An 18272-nucleotide genomic window follows, 5' to 3' on the forward strand; every position below is an offset into this window, starting at 1 on the left:
GGTCAGTGGTTCTACCGCCTACCTTGCAATCACAAGGAGCTGAGTTCAATCCCCATACAAGAAAGAGAGAGAGAGAGAGAGAGAGAGAGAGAGAGAGGGAGGGAGGGAGGGAGGGAGGGAGGGAGAGAGAGAGAGAGAGAGAAAAAGAAAGAAAGAAAAGAAAAGAAAATCTTGCCCTGTAATTCTAAACTACTTTTACTTTTTATGGCTTTTCTATAGCTTCTTCTTATATAAGTCATTTGCATTACAAATATAGCATCTTATTTTATATTCATAGTGTTTAATTGTCTCATGATCTGGTTCTGTCTAGTACAGCAATGTGTGTATGGGAATATAAAAATACCGTTTTGCTCATTAACTTCTATATATGTCTTCTCTTCAAATAAATTGCATGTTGTTAATTGGAACAGTTTATAAGCAACAGGTTTTTTAATCTTCAGAAAATAAATCTAAATGTACTATTAGGTATGGAGACTTATAAATACTTCCTTAGTGCGACATGGAGTAAAGACAGATCAGTTCAAAGCAGTGAATTTTGAGTAGAGTAGATGACTTTCTGTAAAATAATATCTCTTTTGGTCACTCATAGCTTTCCCACTATTACTCTGTCACATTTAAACCTTGCCTAGTGATTTCTGCTGTGATGATCTCCTTACAGTACTCTACCCATCTCATCCTTAAACTTAATCCTTCAACTCATTCTTAAATTTTTATAAAAAATTGTACTCATTTGAGCCAGGGATTTAGCTCAGTGGTGCCATGCCTGGCTCACAAGTGCAAGGTCCTGAGTTCAATCCCTGGTACAAAACAAATAAAAATTTACTCATTTGATATTTCTTCAACTTAGATAATACAGTATCTAGTCAACACCCTCTTTTGTATGATAAAGACATTTATGGTTTTTACGACTATACTGGTTAAGTTGTACATCTTTATTATCAAGATTGACAATATATAATATCCTAATGGTGAAATTTCCTTCAGTGATTATATGTACATTTTTATTCTAGAAATTGAAAGTATAATGGGTTTACCTTGTTAATATGAGTGAGTATATTACCTCTGTAGTGCTGAGTATATGCTAGAATTATAGATCTTTCTCCACTAGCTAATATTGTTATTTTTCCTGGGTTACTCAGAAGGGATCATTACTAGCCATGGTGATGATTTCTTTATTTTAAAATACCACTTGTTGTTTTTGGCGGGGGGGGGGTTCTGGGGATTGAACTCAGGACCTTGTGCTTGCAAGGCAGGCGGCAGCACCACTGAGCTAAATCTCTGACCCGCATTTGTTGCTTTTATTGTGTCCTCGAGTTTTTCCAAGCTCTTTACTAATTTACTGCCGTATTTTCCCACAATGGTTTATTCCTGGAGTCCTCTTCCAATCTATACTAGTTTCTTTGGACCTGCTTCAAATTCTGTCTTGAGACTTCTTCCCTTGGTTGCTTTTCTGAGATGACTCTTAATAACCCATGTCTTCCTATTTTTGTGTTTACTCTGTGTAGTTTTGTTGAAATATGTCCTGAAGTAACTTCCTAAGAAAGGTTATACAGGAGAGTAACTTTGTGTCTGCACGTCTAGAAATTGGTTTATTCTACCTTTCTCCTTGTTTTATAGTTTATTTTTTGTGGAGTTTTTTGGGGTTTTTTGGTACCGGGGATCAAACTCGGGACCTTGCGCTTGCGAGGCAGGCGCTGGAACCTTTATTTTATAGTTTAATGAAGAGATTTGACTGTCTTGTTGACCTGCAATGAATTCCATTGTTTTTAGATCTGCATATCACCGTTGGCCTCTGTTGTATACTTGCAGTTTCAGAGTTGAAAGCTTTTCCAAAATTTGGAGGAAATTGGACAGCTACTAATCTGCTGTAGGTTCATCATACTTTACTAGGCAATACCTTCTTCTACTTTGCTTCACCAATCAACATTCTTTTATTTTTGTATCTTCCACAAATCTTTGAATTATCTCATGCACTGGTCACCCACATCCTGTTTTCTTTGTTGTAGTAGTTTATAATTTTTTATTTCCTTACAATGTGAAGTTTTGGAGATGAAATGAGTCTGCCTCAATCTGTCATTTCCCCTCAAGTTCATATTTTTCAAAGTTTGCAATTGAAATGTACTAAGAAAGCAAATTGGATATTGGATCCCTAACAATGCTATTTTAGTGATTTCACTATACCAGGATGTGATTCCTGATTTTATGTTGTTCTCTAGGTAATATGGGTTGGTGGGTGTGGGTGTGTATGTATGTGTCTGTGTAGCTATCCAGTAGATAGTGGCATTGGCAGGGGTAAATAAGTGAGCCAAAATGTTTTTGCATTGTTTTGTGTTGTTTTGTTTCCTGTTCCCATTACTCTAATCCAGGCCTTCGGGTTTACTGCCATTATTGAAGGAATCTTCTTATTGCATCCTAGTTTCTTGTATACACATTGCTGCCTGTCTTCCCTTAACAAAACCTTTGAAAAATATTAACATTAATGGAAAACTTTCACTTTTCCCTCTCTCTTTCTTTTAAAAACAGTAATAATCCCTTTACCTTGGCGAAGATTTTTTATTAGGCTCCAGTGGATTTCAAAGTGCAATCCTCATGCAGCACATTCTGGGAACTTGCTACCAGTGCAAATTCTTAACTCCTCCCCACCTTTCTGAATCAAAAATTATTGAAGTGTGGAGCCCAGCAGTCTGGTTTCCAGGGTTGCCTGTGATTCTCTTGATGCATCCCCTGCAGTCTGCTGGTCTGACCTCTCCCTCCTATTTTGCAAGTGAAAAAGTCAGGTCCAGAGAGATTAACTAACTTATGCAAAGTCATTTGTAATTAGAAAAAAGTCAGAGATGAGGAAGGTGTGAAAGGGATTAAAGGAGAACATGAAATTTGACTGGACTCTGAATGATAACATTTTGTAAACACAGAAAAAAGATGAAAGTTCTACAAAGGAAGCCCATAGTGAATAGATGTAGATATATATGTGAGCCACATGCAGTAGTGCACACCTGTAATTGGAACAGTTTGAGAGATGAGGCAGGAGGATCACAAGTTCAAGTCCCACCTGGGCAGCTTCACAAAACCTTGTTCAAAAAAATTTTTTAAGGGATTGGAAGTGTACCTCAGTGGTAGAGCACCCCTGGGTTTGATCCCCAGCATCACTATATATATATGTGTGTATGTAAAAATATATAACATGCCTTAGGAACGGAATAGGCAAGTTGAACTAATAATTAGTTCTTTATTAGAACTACAGAGATATATGAAATAATTTTTACAGTGCCTGATATGTTTATAAAGTGTTAATTGCACCATATCATGTTATTGTTGGCTAGTGTTACTGATTGTATTGCTTTGTTTTGTTTCTTTTGAGTTAGGGTCTGATGGTTCAGGCTGGCCTTGAACTCACAGCATTCCTCCTGCCTCAGCCTCTGAAGTGCTGGGATTACCTGCGTGGCTTGATTGTATTGTTGATTTTGTTTTTGCAAGGGAGACAGTGCAAAACAATTCAGAATTTTTCCTCTTTTTTTCTTTTTCTTTTTGAGACAGGGTCTTGATACATAGTTTGGGCTGGCCTTAAACTCAGTATGTAGCCCAGGCATGCACCACCACACCTGGCTAAAACAGAATTTTTTAAATTAAGTTTATTGGTACATTTTAGGTATATGTTATGATCACATTCATCATTGGGAATTTGTACCTGTACATGATATATCTTAGCTCTTGTTTTTTTCCCATTCCTCTTCCCTCCCTTCCACCCGTCTACCCCTCTCTATTTACAAAAGCTTTGTTTGCTTTTTCCTTTTTTTCTCATATTTTTTTCTTTCCCTTCCCCCAACCCCCGCTTCCCCATCCCCTTTGAACCTTTTTTTTCCTATTTCATATCTATTATACATTTTGGTCCTCATTTACACTTTCAGTTTCTCACACCTGAGAAACAATTTGGTATTTATACGTGTGTGTCCTATTTATTTCACTTAAAAGTACAGCCCCGATATGCATCCGTTTAGCTATAAATGTCTCTAGTTTATGATTCTTTGTGAATGAGTAGTACTCCATTTTATTTAAAAAAAAAAACAAAAAAAAAACAAAAAATGCATCTTCTTTACCCAGTCACTACTTGATGGACATTTGGGCTGTTTCCAAGATGTAGCTATTACAAACTGTGCCATTATAAACATGGGTGCACATATATTGCTGTGGTATAATGTTTTTAATTCTTTTGGGTAGATACCCAGCAGGAGAATAGCTGGGTCAAATGGGACCTCTAATCCTAGTTTTTTGAGGAATTTCCATATTGATTTCTACAGTGGTTGTGCACCAGTCTGCACTCTCACCAACAGTGGAAAAGAATTCCTTTTCCCCACAGCCCCACGAGCATTTGTTATATTGGTTGAATATTTGATAGCAGCCATTCTTTCTGGAGTTGTTTTAATTTCCATTGCACAAATGACCAGTGATGTTGAACATTTTTTTCATATGTTTATATGCTGTTTTTACTTCTTCGTCTGAGAAATGTCTGTTCATTTCAGATGCCCAGTTTTGGATTGGGTCTTTAAATTTGAGGGGTCTGATTTTAAGTTTTTTATGTATTCTAGATAGTAGACCTTTGTCTGAGGAACAGCTAGTAAAACTTTTTTCCCACATTGTGGGTTGTCTCTTCACTCTGTTGGTGATTTCTCTTTCTGTGCAGAAGCTTTCTTTTTTTGTACCGGGGATCGAACTCCGGTTCTTGCGCTTGCACAGCAGGCGGCAAAACCACTAAGCTAAATCCCAAGCCCCAGAACCTTTTTAATAAGATGAGTTCCGAGGGCCAGGGATTTGGCTCAGTGGCACCGTGCCTGCCTTGCAAGCACAAGGTCCTGAGTTCGATCCCCAGTACCAAGAAAAGAAGATGAGATCCCAGTTGTTGATCCTTTGTGCTAGTTCTCGTGTGAGATTTTGTCCATAAAGTCTTTTCCTACACCAGTATCTTCAAGAGTTCTACCTAACCTATCTTCTAGCAGGTTTAGTGTTTCTGATAAAACAGTTTTCAAGATTGGATTCCTGAGTCATATTCCAGTCATCACTTGCTATTTGATTTCTAAAAAGTTAATCTCCCCTAAACCTCAGTTTTCATATTTATAAAATAGGAATAATAATATAACCATATAGGTTGATGGTAAGGATTAATACTTTTAATAATGTCTATTAGCCAGGCATGGTGATACACACTTGTAGTTCCAGCACTCAGGATGCCAAGGCAGGAGGATGGCCACAAATTCAAAGCCAACTTGTACTACATAGTGAGTTCAAGGCCAGCCTGAACTACAAAGAGAGATCCTGTCTCAAAAAGCCAAAAGTAATAATAGTAATAACAATAGTAATGTCATTACCTTCTGGGTTGGTAAGTCATATGACTCCAAGTGACAAAAGGATATCTCAAAAATCACTTTGGGGGGTGGGCATGGTACCGGGGATCAAACTCAGGTCCTTGCACTTGCAAGTCAGGCAGCGGAACCACTGAACTAAATCCCTGGCTACATTCTTTTATTTGTCTTCACTTGTTTTTTCAGTACTGAACATTGCACCTAGGGGTACTCTACCACTGAGTTACATCTGTGGCCCTTGAATTTATTTTATGTATATTTTAAGACAGGGTCTTGCTAATTGCTCAGGCTGGTCTCGAACTTGTTATCCTAGTGCCTCAGCCTCCCAGTGTGCTGAGATTACAGGCATGCACCACCACACCCAGCAAAAGAAAAATCAGATCTATTCTTAAAGGGTAAATTTTCCATGGTCAAAGGATAAATAGAAATACAATACAAATACTGTACAGCTAAGGTTAAAAGCTTATTAATGAGACTGTTTAAGTAAGTTTTAATAACAGAATTAGTTATGTCATGAAACATTTATATCCTGTAGCTATTCAAAATGATGCTACTGCTGGGGGTTTAGCTCAGTGGTGCTGCACTTGCCTCGAAAGTGCAAGGTCCTGAGTTCGATTACCAGTACTGGGGGGAGTAAATGACGCTACAGAAAAATTTCATAATATGGGTTGGGCACAGTAGTTTGTGCCTATAGTTGAGGCTATTTGGCAGGCTCAGGTAGAAAGACAGCATAGAAGTTGAAAGCAAGCCTGGGCAATTTAAGAAGACACACTCCCAAAAAGTGAAATATATCAAAATTTTATGACTTGTATCTTGAACATATTTCATATTCAGGATGTAGTAAAAATGAAAATTCCTGGGCCAGGGATTTAGCTCAGTGCCGCCAATACGTGCATGGCAGGCTAAAGGTCCTGATATGGATAAATAAAGAAAGAAAATTCAAGATAACAGAGAAATACCTGGTTTTAATTAAGTTAAATAATTTGTGTAGAGAAAACTGGAATAATATAAATATTAATGGTGATTGATGGGGTTTTGAATAATTTATGTTTTCTTGTTCAGATTTTCTTTTTTTGGTACTGGGGATCGAACTCGGGACCTTGCACTTGCTTGTTCAAATTTTCTAAATGAACATCTATAATTAGAAAAAAATGACGTATTACTTTGACACAGGAATATTGGTTTTTTTGGGAGGGTTGTTTGTTTTGACAGGATGTTGCTATGCAGTTTAGGCTGGCCTTGGACTCACTATGTAGCCCAGTCTGGCTCAAATTCAAGGAGATTCTCCTGCCTCAGCCTCCTGAGTGCTGTGATTACAGGGGTGTATCACCAGGCCCAGCCTGGAATAATTTTGTAGCCTTCCAGAACGACTACTAATGCTTTTAAAGGGGCATTGTTTGTTTTGGTTTGCTTTTTATTTAATATTGCATTTTTTGCTTTTAATCCTAAATACCCATCATGAGTAGTATTTTATTTAAAAAGTCATTATTTCTGCCCCATAGAGTGTTTAGAAGATTAAATTGAATAAAATTTTTAAAGTCTCTAGCTGGAATTTGAAACATTTTATGTGGAGTTTCCTAATTTTCATTGTCCTGTCTGAGTTACAATAATAGCTAACATTAGCATGTTTTCTCTGGCACATGCTGTATTACTAGTCTAATTTAATCATTACAATAATTTTATAAAGTAGGCACCGTGGTTGTCTCCATTTTATAGATGAACTGCAAGTCAATGTGGGAGGTTAAGTTAAAAGTAAAGAATTGAGGGTGCAGGGATTTAGCTCGGTGATGCTGCGCCTGCCTGGAAAGCACAAGGTCTCCTGTACCAAAAAAAAAAGTAAAGAATTGATAACTAGATGTGGTGGCACACACCTGTAATCCCAGCACTCAGAAGGCTGAGGCAGAAGGATCATCACAAGTTCCAGGCCAACCTGGGCTACCTAGTGAGTTCAAGACCAGCCTGAACTTCATAGAGAGACCCAGTCTCAAAACAAGAGCATGGGGCTCTGGAGCTTGACAACCTGAGTTCAGATTGTGCCTCTGCTGCTAAATACTGTGTGACCATTAGCTTCCTGTGCCTGGTTTCCCCACTATAAAATAGGAAGAATAAGATGTTCTTCATAGAGTTAATGGGAGGACTCACTGAGTTCATACATATGTAAAACATTTGAAATAGTGCCTGTACATGTGCATTTTCAGCAAATGTCCAGTACACTGTAGTACTAATGGTACTTTTATTTCAACTATTGTCATTATTATTACCATTTGTACTGATTGTATAATAAACTCCAAGTTACTTTATAGTGAAAAATAACATTTTAGAGTACGATAACTTAAAAATTGTTACACTACCACTTACTAGCTTTCTAACCTTTAGCGTTTCACTCAATTTCAGTGGGTCTTGAGTGTCCATCAATAAAACCAACTACTAACCTTTCCTGTTAGATGATTCCTTGATCTGTAAAAACATTACTAGAAATCGTGTTGCAGTCCAGAAATTATGGTTTAACTGTGAGACCAAAAGAAAAGAATTGTAAGGCCTAGTGCCAACCCACATCCTGCCTCATGCGCCTCCCTTTCTTTCTTTCAATAAGTAGTTGTTTCTTGTGTGAAATTAACAAAAGTCAATTTGGATTAAACTTGGACATACTTAAAATTAATAAAGTTACTAAAAATAATTTTTTCTTGTTCACTAAAATAGAATGTTGTACTTAAGAACTTTGACACTCAGGAAATAATGAATATGCAGAACTGGGTGGACAAATGTGAAAGTAGAAGAATTTCTAAATGTTTTGTTTTATTTAATTTTTTTGTTGTTCTGGGAGGATTGTTTGGTTTTGGTTTGCCCAGGCTAGTCTTGAACTCTTGGTGATCCTCCTGCCTTAGCCTCCTGAGTGCTGGGATTACAGTCTTGTACCACTATGCCTGGCTAATGTTCCATTTTAGAGAGAGGCTATTTTACACCTTTTTCTAAAAGTAGTAGGGGGAAAATGTCTTGGAATATCATAATGTGGTACATGATAAAAGAATGAAAATAAACCTAAGCTATTTCCAAGGGCATTAAGCCTTAAATTAGTAGTTGTCAAAAATTTAAGAGTTTTGAGCTGGAGATTTAGCTCAGTGGTTTCGCCACCTGCTGCGCAAGCACAAGGACCCGAGTTCGATCCCCAGTACCAAAAAAAAAAAAATTCAGAGATTTTCTTTTTCATCAAGCTAAAACTGAAATTTTGTCAATTCTGGGATCCACAGACTTTTTATGTACAGTATTGATAATTTTGACATTGATACCAATCCACTTTATGTTACATACCTTTCGGATGGCAAATCTAATGTGAAATATGAGTATTGTGCCATATGTAAATGATGATAGTCTGTGCTTCCTGACTCCACTCCTACCGTAGAGTTTTTTTTGTTTTGTTTTGTTTTGCTTTGGTACTGGGGATCAAACTCGGGACCTTGCATTATAGAGTATTTTAAGAGTGACAGAATTCCCTAATTTTTTTGTCTCCAACCCAGAGGACTCACTAGACTTTGAGATTGTGGTACTTGTTTCACAAACTTGATTCTTTCCACAATTCAGGTCGCAAACCAAGTTGGACAAGAACTAAATCAAATTCAATGGTTAGAAATTAATTTTTAAAAAGCAAAAAAAAAATTCATTGGTTAGGTTCAATGTTGACCTTATGGCAAAATGTGATTCAGTTCTCATCCAGTGTAGTTTGTGACCAGAACTTTGGAGAGAATTGAGTTAGTAAACCAAGGTACCACTATATTTATGTTTACATTGAGCAACTCCACTTGAATGTCCACAAATGACTCAAAACTCAAAATCCAAACTTTAATTCATTTCTTTCCCCAGCCTACAGAGGTCCTTGCCTTACATACATGACACTAGTATCCACTGGATTGCCCAAATCAGTATTACTCCTTGGCTCCACTTTTTGTCCACCCCTACCCATATGTAGTCATGAAGTTTTATGAACTTTGCTTTGTAAATATTATCTCAGATTTTTGTTTTTTGGTACTGGGGATCGAACTTGGGACCTTGCGGTTGCGAGGCAGGCAGTGGCACCACTGAGCTAAATCCCCAGACCTCCTTTTTTCATTTTATTACCATAGTTACAAAGTCACTTTTATGTCTCAGTTGTACTACTGCCACAGCTTCCTAATTGGTCTCACACCATCATTGCTATACATTTTCAGTTGTTTTTATGTTGTTTGTCTGATCTTCCTAAAACAAATCAGAATACATCATTATACATTTTTTTTTTTGGTACGGGGGATCAAACCCAGGACCTTGCACTTACAAGGCAGGCGCGGTGCCACTGAGCTAAATCCTCGGCTCCATCATTACACTTTCTAAAACCATTCAGCCACCTATCCATTGTTTCCAATGTAGTAAAGACAAGTTTAGAGTGTTAATAGCCTACAGCATTTGGCCTCTGTTACATGGTATAGCCAAATGTGTACATGTGTATATAATTGAATATATTTATAAACATATTACGATAATTAAAATTTTTAAATGGGTAATTATAAAGTATCAGGGGCCAGGGATTTAGCTCAGTGGTTTCGCCGCCTGCTGTGCAAGCGCAAGGACCCAAGTTCGATCCCCGGTACCAAAAAAAAAAAAACATAAGTACCCTTGACTTTCTCTACTTTTGGCCCGGGGATTTAGCTCAGTGGTTTCACTGCCTGTTGCACAAGCACAAGGACCAGAGTTCAATCCCTGGTACCAAAATATATACATAAAGTATCAGAAGCAACTGAATCCAGCAAGTTGGGCTTTTAAAAAGCAGTTTCTAAATACTAGCTTTACTTTTGGACTCCCTACCTTAATTTAAGTTTTAAATATTTAAAGAGTACTTAAAATAAATTTTGTTTTGAGTTCAGTTTATTCAAAATTACTTTAATTGGAGAAAAGCTGTGGTCATTCCCAACTGTGTTAGAAACAGTTGTCAAGTGTGGTTCTATGCACTGTGAGACTGAGAGCTGTTTCTAAACATACAGTTGTTAGTAGCATAGGTTTGTCTGAGTTTCCAGTACAGTCTGTGTCTATGGGTAAGTAACTTTGGACTATGTATAGTGGGGAGGGGGTCTTGTATATTAACTTCTATAAACTGTTCTTTAACTTTAAGATAGTTTATAACCTAAGTACATAGACTTTAAACCCCAGCATAGTTTTTTGCATATCTTTAAGGTAGTTATAAATATGTTAAAATCAAGGTATTCTGCAGGCCTCAGAGTGGAGAGATACAAAATTCTTACTTGAATCCTACTATAAATTTTTAATGCTATTTAATGCTAAAGATTTCTGAGATAGTTTTTTACTTTAAAAAGCATGTTCTGCCCGGGGTTTGGCTCAGTGGTTCCGGCACCTGCCTCGCAAGCGCAAGGTCCCAAGTTCAATCCCTGGTACCAAAAAAAAAAAAAAAAAAAAAAAAAGCATGTTCTAAGGGCCAAGGATTTAGCTCAATGGTACCGCTACCCTCCTTGCAAGCACAAGGTACCAAGTTTGATCCCCAGTTCCAAAAAAAAAAAAAGTTATCCAGAAGGCTTTACTTATCCTGTGGTTCACTTTTTTTTGGGGGGGGGGGTACCAGGAATCAAACTCAGGACCTTGCGCCTGCCAGGCAGATGCAGCGCCACTGAGTTACATCCCCCAACCCTGTGGTTCATATTAATAGTGAATATTCTCTTGTATTTAAAGAATTTATAGGATTTGTGGTAAAAATCTAAAAATTTAGGAATTATAAATTTTGATATTTTGTATGTGTATAGTTTTCTAGTTTGTTTTTGTTTGTTTGTTTGTTTGTTTTGGTACCAGGGATCGAACTCGAGTCCTTATGCTTGCAAGGCAAGCAATGGAACCGCTGTGCTAAATCCTTGGCCCTGTTTTTGTTTTTTGAGACAAGGTCTCACTGTGTTGTTCAGGCTGGCCTTGAACTCACAAAGTAGTTCAAGGCCCAGGCTGGCCTCAAATTTGCAGCGACCAGATCCTCCTGGCCTCAGCAAGTGCTGGGATTACAGGTGTGGACCACCATGCCTGGTTTGCTATTCTAAATTTCATGGTATTGGAACAGTGTGAAGAAGAAGAGGTGAGAACTACCCCTGTACTGACCAAAGCCATGCACTGCTGCATCCTGCATCCAGGGCCTGCGCCTCACCACCGTCGCCACCATCCCCAAGAGAAAGGCTGGATGGGGATGCTAAAGGAGATAAAGCCAAGGTGAAGGACAATCACAAGAAGATCTTCAAGATTGTCTGCTAAACCTGCTCCCCCACAGCCAAAGCCCAAGTCTAAAAAGGCCCCTGAAAAGAAGGGAGAGAATGTGCCCAAAGGGAGAAGTGCATGCTGGCGAGGATAAGATAACCCTGCAGAAAATGGAGAGGCCCAATCTGACCAGGCACAAAAAGCGAAAAGTGCTGGAGATGCCAAGTGTGAAGTGTGTGCATTTTTGATAACTGTACTTCTGGTGACTGTACAATTTGAAATACTATTTTTTATCAAGTTTTATACAAATGCAGAATTTTGCTTTACTTCTTTTTTAAGCTATTGTTAGCACACAGAACACTTCATTGTTTTGGGGGAAAGGAGTGTATGTAATACAATGTCTTCAAAGCTAGATCGATGTGGGGAAAAATCTTTCCTTGCAAGTTTTGAGAGACTTCCTCTAGGCTCCCAGGAGGAGGGATTTCCTGATGTTGACACCTTTGGCCACCTTGGCACAAGTGCCTGTGGTGTGGGAAACTCCAAGTTTGTTTTTATGTCCTTCTCTGCTGTCAGCATCAACTTTACTCCCTTAAGCCCAGAGACCTACTGGGACCTGATTCCCAAAAAGTGGTGTTACCAATGTCAGGCAATCTGAACTTGCCAGTGACATTGAGATGGTGTCCCACAAGAGCAAAGATTTCCTTTGTTAGATTGTGGATCTTCAGACTGATAATTCTGCCATCTTCATTTCATTTCCTGAAAGTCAGAGTCGGCTTGTGAAAAGTTGTTAACATGCTCAATATGAAGAGTCAACCATCACTCTATAAACTTTCCCTACTCAGAGCATCAAATGAAGACTTCATTGGATTTTGTAATGGCTTTCAAATTTTTGGTAGTCCAACCAATCAAGAAGAGTTTAAAAGTTGTGTACTGTTAACAGTAGTGTGCCCATGTCCTGCCTAAAATACCACGATTGTTTATGAAGAGTTTAATAAAGCTGGATAGTTTGTCTTGGAAAAAATAAATAAATTGCACGGTACTAACTTTATGCTTTAAAGTAACTGATAAAATTTTAATGAAAAATACATATGTGTGATATGTATAGATACAGATGATTGTATTGCCCAATTAGGGCAGCCACTATAGCTGTATATGGGTGTTGAGCACTTGAAATATAGCTAGTCTGAATTGAGGCATGATGTGTTAAAATACATACTGATTTCAAAGAAAAAGTGTGAGCTGAGCATGGTGATGCACACCTGCGATCCCAGCACTCGGAAGCTAGGACAGGAGTATTGCCAGGAATTTTGAAGCCAGCCTGGGGTTCATAGTGAGACCGTGTCTCAGAAAGAAAAAAAAGGGGGGGGGGCAGAGATTTAGCTCAGTGGTTCCACCGTCTGCCTCAGCACAAGGCCCTGAGTTCCATCCCCGGTACCAAAAAAAACAGTATGAAAAAATGTAAAAACATCTTATTGATAATTTTATGTTGATTTCAGTATTTTCTTTTTATGTAGTTACTAGAAAAGTTAATATTACATATATGGGGGCCAGAGATTTAGCTTGGTGGTTCCACCACCTGCCTCACAAGTGCAAGGTCCTGAGTTCAATCCCTGGTACCAAAAAAAAAAATTTACGTACATGGATTACGTTTTCTGTGGGCATACCTGGTCTAGAACATTTTTTCTGAAAATTGCATTTCTCCTAGTTATAGTGTGAACATTTGTAGTATTGGGAATTTTTTAGTAGTCATAGATTATAACAACATAACTATTGTAACTTTACAATTAGATATGAAAGTTAAAATTCAACAAAATTATTTTAAGATCTTGTTTTAGACTTCTTGTTAGCATAAAACTAATCCTTCATGATTTCATGGTTCTTGGATTGGAGCTAGTTTGGCAGCTGCCATGGTCTATTGGTATTGGCTTTATTCATTGTTTTGCTTATTTATTAACATTTTTTTTTATTGCTTATTGTGTTCCAGGTCTGTCTTGGGGGAAAACTTCTTTATAATTTCAGGAGGGAACAAAAAATAATAAGTACACATGGAAAAGAATTTGTGGATTTGGAGATAGAAATTGAAGCAGTTCCTGTCTGGCTTTTTATTTCTTCACTGAAGTAGGAATAAGATCATCATAGCTCCCCACTAGTGATGGCTTTTGAGAAAAACTTGAATGAAATTAAACAGTTCTCTGTAAATGGGAGTCAGCATTTATTGATTTCTTACTAGGCATAGCGCTAAACACTAAAGAAGACTATACTTTGACTTTGGAGTTTGGTTTTGTTAGGGATATATGACATAACCAAAAAAGTAAATATAGCATAAGTCAACTAAAGAGTAGTAGTAAGGAATATATGATACATGTTCAGTTTTATGGAGTTAAAAGATGAAGAAAACACTAATGACTAGAATTTTGTTTTTAAGCTTCCTTTGTTTCTTATCACAATAGTAGCCAAGTGAGCTTTCTCTTATGTATCTTTTGGCACGGTACCTGTTTCTCAGAATAAGTGGTAATTAATTATTAGAACTATATGGAAATTTAGCACAGATTCCTTACCTCAGCAGAGAGTATAATAATGTATTTTTAGAACTAAGCTTTGATGGGCCGGGGATTTAGCTCAGTGGCACCGTGCCTCCTTTGCAAACGCAGGGTAGGGTCCTGAGTTCGATCCCTGGTAACAACGAAAAAAAAAGAGCTAGAACTAAGCTTTGCTTTGCAGTAGGACAGTGTTTATGAATGGGAAGTTAAAGGTTCTGTAATTTACAGTTCAACTCATGTAGCTTCTTGCATTTATTTACTGTAAACTTAAGGTTGCACTTGGGTTAGCCAACACACCTCTTTCCTGTTGCCCTTCAGTCTTAATATTTGTTGTGTTGTTAGTGAGAAAGAAAGGACTCCATGATGGGATGGGTGGGTATCAGTAATAAACAGGTGAAAGTCAGGGGGTAAAGGAGTTGTATAGGATAAAATATTTGAGAATGTACATTTGATTGTTATAGAAACTACTGGCACCATGGCAAAGCATGATAGATATGTCACCCCCATATGCAAAAACACTAAAAACATATTAAAATAAAATATGTATGGGCCGGGGATTTAGCAATCCCTGGTACCAAAAAATAAAATAAAATAAAATATGTAATGGGCTGGGAGTGTAGCTCAGTGGCACAGTGTCTACCTGGCAAGCATGAGTCCCTGAGTTCGATTCCCAGTAAAAAAAAAAAAAAGACAAAATATGCAACTAAATTCTAAGGAAAGAAAGAAGATGAAGAGATTCATAAATATCAGAAAGAGAGAAGTCAGAAGAGTGAGATCTGGTGCCGTTATATAGAAGCACAAGGGCCTTTTGATCCTTGATATACAGTGTGTCCTTTGGAGTCTGGGTAGAATTTTAGTGTACATATAGGAATAGGACGTGTGACCTTAGGTCTTTGCAAAGCCCAGGCATGTGGGTCTAAAAATATATTTGTAAAATAATTGAAGCGATAAAAGAAGGAAATTAAGAATTATGAAGTAACAAGCCAATGTGAAAAAATCACGTCCACTTTTAAAAATTCACAGTATAATCATGGAAATTGGCATTAAATGGGTTAGATTTCAAGTTAGATCTCCTGTGGTTGAAAAAGAAAGAAAATTATCAATAAATGATTAAGAAGATCCAAATCTAGAAGGTAATTAATTACACAGAAGTAGAGTATTGAAAATACAGGACTGAAAAAAATACTAGGCTGATACAAAACCAAAAAGCTGATCTGAAAAGTACTGTTATCAAAAAAAGGCAAAATACTGTTATCAAACATAAACAGATTTTTAAGGGAAAAAGCATAATTATGGAAAGGTAATTACATAATGATATGTGGAATCTTTCATGAGGAAGAGAGAGTAATCTTGAATCTGTGTCCAAATAACATCATTTCAAAGTATATAAAACAGCTGGGTGTGGTGGCACATGCCTGTAATCCATCCCAGCACTAGGGAGGCTGAGGCAAGAGGATTGCCATGAATTCGAGGCCAGCCTGGGCTATGTAGCAAGACCCTGTTTCAAAAAAAAGTATATAAAACAAATTTACAGGCTAAAAATAAACTACCCAAAAATCATGGGAAATGTTAGCACCTTTTTTTCAGAAGCCAGTAGAGAAATCAAACCATCACCATCCTGGACAAAAGGAAAGGTGTAGAATATTTGAACAAAAATAAAAAGCTTGATATTTAGATATGTTTAAACTGTACTCTAAAAAATGTGGATGTTTCTTTTAAGCGCACATGATACATTTATAGAACTTAACCACATGTTAGATCACAAAAACGATTCCATGAATACCTAACTATATATATCACACAGGCTACCTTTTCAGACTCCAGTGCAGTACATGGAAAGCTTAGTCTTCCAAGTTTCATTTGAAAGTGATACTTAATAACGTCTCAAATATCTGAAATAATAATATCTAGAATACTCACTGAACACTGAATATGTGTGAGGCACACTGCTGAGTATTTTGCGTATGTTATTCAAGTCCTTTCAGCAGCCCACTGATTATAAGATACTACAGTAGTCCTCCACCCTTACGTGCACTTTGGCTTTCCATAGTTTCGGTTACTCAAGGTCAGCTGTAGTCCAAAACTATTAAATGAAAAATTCCTGAACTAAACAGTTCATAAGTTTTAAGTGGCATGCCTCTCCTGAGTAGCATAATAAAAACACTGCTCAGCTGTCCCAAGTTGTAAATCATCCCTTTGTCCAACATACCCAATTGAATATGCTACCCACCTGTTAGTCACTTAGTAGTTGCCTTGGATTAACTGTCACCATATCATGGTGCTTGTGTTCAAGTAACCCCTAATTTACTCAATGCCCCATAGAGTAATGTTGGCAGTTCAGATATGGTGCTTTCTTTAAAGTGAAATGGTAAAAACTAAATAAAGAAAAACAAATCAATCATATGCCAAAGTTACTAGTGAGATCTACGCTAAGAACAAATCTCTCTGTGGAATTGTGAAGAAAAAAAAGGAATGTGGTTTTGCTCTTGTACCTCAACCTGCAAAAGATATATACATATATATATGTATATGTGTCTATGTGTATCACTGAAGTTTATTAGGTGTTGTATTTGGTTTGTCTTGGTTGGTTTTTTGTTGTTTTTGTTTGGGTTTTTTTTGGTACCGGGGATTGAACTCGGGTCCTTGCGCTTGTGCAGCAGGCGGCAAAACCACTGAGCTAAATCTCCGGCCCTGATTGGTTTTTGAGAATTGTCTTACTATGTATCCCAGACTGGTCTTCAATTCACAATCGTCCTGCCTCAGCCTACCAAATTCTGGTATTATAGGCATGTATCACCACACCTAGCAAAATATGCTAGGTATTGAAAAGGCAAACATACAGAATAGTTAGAAGGATAATACAGTTTTCACCCCAGGCCATTTAAGAGTTCTCAACATGTTGCCCAGTCACATCCTGATACTTCAATGCATACTTCCTACCCTCCAAAGAAAATTCCTCTTAACAACCAACCATACTGTAACTGTTAAAATTGGAACATTAATACTAACTCATGTTGTAATCTCTAGACCCAGTTCCAGTTTCACTGATCTTCTGAATAGTATCCTTTCTCCAGAGTAATGCAGCTCAGAACCACACATTACATTTAGTTGTTATATCTCCTTAATCTCCCTCAATCCCAAACAAATACTTCAGTCTGGAACACTTCCTCAGACTTTCCTTACCTTTCGTGATTTTGTTAGTGTAATAGTTACAGATGAGTTTATTTTATAGAACAACTTAAAACCAATTTGAGTTTAAATTGGTTCATGATTCAATTCAGATTATGTATCTTTGTCAGGAATATCATAGAAGTGCTGTGATTTTATTTATACTATGAGGTGGCGCACAATTTCAGGTTGTCCTATTGATGATGCTCACTTGGAGCACTTGGTTAAGACTGAATGGCATCTCCACTGTACAGTTAAATTCCTTTTTCTTTTCTACTTAAGTGTTTTGTGGAGAGATAACTTTAAATATCCTGTTCATCCTGAGTCTTTGAATGTATAGTATTCATTTGTTTATATTAATAAATGTTTTTGTTGCTATTCTATGGGTAATCCTTTTACTTTCATTATTAGTTTTTATGCTTCAGCATAATTTTGCTAAGTGTAAGTCTTTTCATCCTGACTGGTATGTTCTGACATGTTCTCATTGCTCTTTGAGCACTTTTCTTGATTTGTGCCACAGGCTATTCAGGTTTTTGCACATGCCTGCCCCAGCCCTGGAATCAGCCATTTCTCCTTTTATAGAAAATGTTATTCAGAAGCCAAGATCCATTTGCTAGTGATGCTCATTGCTTTTAGAAGGTCATTGGTCTCAGGATTTGTCAGTGAAGAAAGGTGGGGAATATAAGTGCATATGTCTGTACAAAATCCAAATATTTGTCTCTTTATCTATGTTCAGAAACCATTAGTTTGTACTATATTTTTAGTATCTCCAATGCTAATCTAACACCAAAGGGTTTATTCTTTTGGTCTCTTTAATGTCTTCCAAATTTTGTAAAAATCTTAGATTTCTTTCAGATGGTTTTCAGTTATCTAGAATTTTACATAAAAGTTGTATTTGTCCCTTCTTGCTCCAGATTTGAAGTTTTAACAAAGTTTACTACATCCATAGACCTTTTATAAGAAATGGTTGACATTTTTCTTATTGTTTTGGTTTGTA

General features: G+C 37.2%; 1 protein-coding gene and 1 pseudogene across 6 annotated transcripts in view; both read left to right on the plus strand.

The window, feature by feature from the left end:
- Fbxo11 (F-box protein 11) overlaps positions 1-18272 on the plus strand; it is an 82530-nt gene that overhangs the window by 39906 nt on the left and 24352 nt on the right. The window lies entirely within an intron of this gene.
- LOC106008894 (non-histone chromosomal protein HMG-17 pseudogene) lies at positions 500-18267 on the plus strand (annotated as a pseudogene). Its single transcript, XR_015453058.1, has 2 exons — positions 500-504; positions 11444-18267. The product of XR_015453058.1 is annotated as a non-histone chromosomal protein HMG-17 pseudogene (transcript).

Source organism: Heterocephalus glaber, unplaced genomic scaffold (genome assembly GCF_053883595.1).
Source record: "Heterocephalus glaber isolate CG9 unplaced genomic scaffold, H.glaber_assembly_v1.0 deba00001457, whole genome shotgun sequence".
Taxonomy (NCBI): domain Eukaryota; kingdom Metazoa; phylum Chordata; class Mammalia; order Rodentia; family Bathyergidae; genus Heterocephalus; species Heterocephalus glaber.